Raw genomic sequence first — 3876 nt, forward strand, 5'->3', positions numbered from 1 at the left:
GTGGGAGTGGTCATTGAATACTGGAATGAACCTTTGTAGAGCAATGTGTTGTGAGTACTATTTATTGCAGAACAAAGGTGACATGTAGGAGGGGATTTGGCCCCTACCTTTAATAAATCTGTAACTGAGTAACACAGTAGCATTTAACCTTTGGCTGCTGCTTGAACAACTAATGACTTGTTTGTGCATACAAATAAGCAAACTCCTATATCATCAGTGACTATGTCTAACCTCAGAAAATGAGGTTCCACTATTGATTGACTAAACTTGAAGTAAATCTCCACATTGGAATACAATTTAGTTTTTAAACTAAATATTCTGTGATTGATTCCTAAAAACATCTTTAAAGAGAGGGGGGGGGGGGGTTATCCACGGAATCACATTTACAGCTAAACAATGGAATTCTGTCTTCCTGCAACCACCACTAGAGGGAGTTTATGAGGTGACGTCAGAGCTGGGCAAAGTGCGGCCCATGGGCCATTGGGCCCTCTGGCTGTTCCAGTCTGGCCAGTGGACTAAGACAGCCGAAGGGCTAAATACAGTGGCCCATGGGCCACACCATGTACATACATGTCCGCCGCCGTTGCCAGCTTCCCAATGTCATCACTACCCACATCCTCAGAATGCAGACAGCAGTGAATACATTGGTAGGAGACATAGCTGCCAGCCTATGAAGAGGCCTGTGTGGGGGCTCATACTATACATAGGGGGCTTTTACGTGGGTTGATAAAGTGTACATGAGAATGTCTGCATACTTAATTCTGTTCAATATTAATATAAAATTATAATTAATATTAATATTGAGCAGAATTAATTTCAGCTATTGGTTTGGCTCTCCAACAGTCACATATATATAAAATGGATCAAAAAAGTCCCGGGAATATTTCAATATGACAAGTAAACAGGTATTCCCAATTATTCAAAATTTATTACAATAAAAATTCAGCACCAACAGTGTAAACAAACATATGACCATATAGGCCATGTACAAAAATACACAGATAGATAAATTTTCAGGAAATAAGCAGTGGTTCACATTCAGAGAAGGGTCAGAGGACTTAACTCATGGGTTAGGATTAGTCATTCATTCAGCACCAGTGATTATGGAGTATAGCAGTCCATACAGTCCACTAAACTTGTTGCTCTGTAGACATCCTTTTAATAGAATTGAACCATCAGCTTTATAATTCCATATGGCAATTTCCACCTCAGTACTCCACCTCGACGCGTTTCCCCACACAGAAAGTGCGGTTCATCAGGAGGCCAGTAAGATGTATGAGTCAGGTGTGCAGATCCATGGCGTTGGATAACAGAGTCAGCGATGGCACAGATGATGCTGTACAGATGACCACCACAGCCCCAAATGATCGCCATACATGATGGCGATCATTTGGGGCTGTGGTGGTCATCTGTACAGCATCATCTGTGCCATCGCTGACTCTGTTATCCAACGCCATGGATCTGCACACCTGACTCATACATCTTACTGAACCGCACTTTCTGTGTGGGGAAACGCGTCGAGGTGGAGTACTGAGGTGGAAATTGCCATATGGAATTATAAAGCTGATGGTTCAATTCTATTAAAAGGATGTCTACAGAGCAACAAGTTTAGTGGACTGTATGGACTGCTATACTCCATAATCACTGGTGCTGAATGAATGACTAATCCTAACCCATGAGTTAAGTCCTCTGACCCTTCTCTGAATGTGAACCACTGCTTATTTCCTGAAAATTTATCTATCTGTGTATTTTTGTACATGGCCTATATGGTCATATGTTTGTTTACACTGTTGGTGCTGAATTTTTATTGTAATAAATTTTGAATAATTGGGAATACCTGTTTACTTGTACTCTCCAACAGTCACAGCCAAGAATGCAGCCCTATGTGAAAATTAATTGCCCACCGCAGGTTTACTGAAGAAATCCGGCTTCACTGACTTATAACTCCTTTATTCATACATAAATGCACTTTAATGAATAAAGAAGTTACCGTATACGTTTGTGAAGCTGGATTTCTTCAGTCTATTTGATCTCATCTTGGCAGGAACGTAACTGGGCGCCAGACTACTGCTATTTGATCAACATGGTGAGCTGGCTTTCTTTACCCCTGATTTACGACATATTGTGTTATTATTCACATTTATATATATATATATATATATATATAAAAAGTCTGCAGAAAGCTCTCAAGTGGTAGTTATGAGCTGTCAGATTTGACCACCATCAAGCACCAAATAACCATTATATTTCATGAGCAGATAATGATATTTAAGGTATCTATATAGCATCAACATATTCCACAGCGCTTTACATCCTATACATTATCATTATTCACTGTCTCCATTACAGTTCACAATCTAAATTCTCTATGAGAGAAAAACAGAGTACATGAGAAAACCTATGCCAACAGGAACAGAATATATAAGCTACCTGTATATGACATGTTTGCTCAGATTTGGGGTGCACTCACATTGGCTTATAGGCAGCGTATAACTCGGACAAGCGCTATCTTCTGTTTGTGCTAGCACTCTGTCCAATGTTATACTATGGAGCAGTGCTGATCAATGATTTTTTTCTCATGCCAATTTGGCACAAGAAAAACAATTGCGGCATGCTGGAATTGGCAACGTATCTCAGCTCACGTTCATCCATACAGGTCTATGGGACTGTACTCGGAAGACATTTGAGTGCAGTGTGATATACGCACAGACAGACAGAGGAGAAAATGGAGAGACTAGTCTCACAAGTGGGAGAATCGAAGCACAGTGAATGACAATCGGCTCAGGCACGCGGCTGACTTTGAGCTGAGCATCATTAGCATATCACATCTGATTCTCTTACATCGGATGCTATGCACTAGTGTGAGTGCACCCTTAATTTCAGGATCACAGAGCTTTAATGCAACTGTTCTGACAATAAGCCACCATGCCGGCCATTGATAATAATGAACCCTTCCTGAGTATAAGAAGTTTTAATGTAAGCATTTTTGAAAAGTGTCTGCTGGCTGTAATCATAATGCAGAAGAGTCCCTCAATCTGGACTCCTGAACACTCCCTTGCAGGCTTGATTTATTATATCCAAGTAAAAAAAAACAAAAGGCAACCAGCTGTCATGGGTGTGTCACGCTTGACAGACAGTCCTATAGTTTCCGGCAATAGAAGGTCGCAGCATTTGGCTACATAAACTGCATTCTCACTTTCTCTTTTTCCCTGCTTGGGGTGTATCCCTTTCTCTTTAGGACCCTCAGGTATCCTCAATATTTCAGCTCCTAATCATCAGCACTTCCCTTTGTGTCTTTAAATACCCTCATTCACCCTTACTCTGTGCTGGTGATAGGTCTATTACCCTTTAGTTTTACGTGCAAGCAAGTCGGCTAGTATTCTTCAAAAACATAAGAAAAGCAGGCAACTCACCATTCAGTGGAAAACATTCAGAGGACTTTTAATCTTCAGGCCGTTGACCCGTAGAAGCACCTGAGTCAGGTGCGAAACTGCCGTCGTTTGTGTGCATCTATCCCTACCCCTCCCCTACATGCCTGATGATTAAAAGTCCTCTGAATGTTTTCCCTTGACCGGTGAGTTGCCTGTTTTTCTTAAGTTTTTGAAGTTGACATGTCCTGGATCTTTGCAGTGTACCACACGGAGTGGATCCACAATGGCAGCTGGTTTGATCAGCGTGACACTGCGCTACTAGTAAACGGGTCTTCATAACAGCAGCAGCGCTTAATATTTTTATTTGACGGATTATTTCTTCATATAATTGTGATTTTGCAAGTCGGCTAGTATTCATCTGGAGAAACTTATTTGTTGTTGCAGTTCCTCTCCCGGAGTCTAATGGAGATAAGTTAGTTGTTTATTTTCCCCTGTGTAATTAGTA

This window comes from Anomaloglossus baeobatrachus, chromosome 2, assembly GCF_048569485.1.
Source record: "Anomaloglossus baeobatrachus isolate aAnoBae1 chromosome 2, aAnoBae1.hap1, whole genome shotgun sequence".
Taxonomy (NCBI): Eukaryota; Metazoa; Chordata; class Amphibia; order Anura; family Aromobatidae; genus Anomaloglossus; species Anomaloglossus baeobatrachus.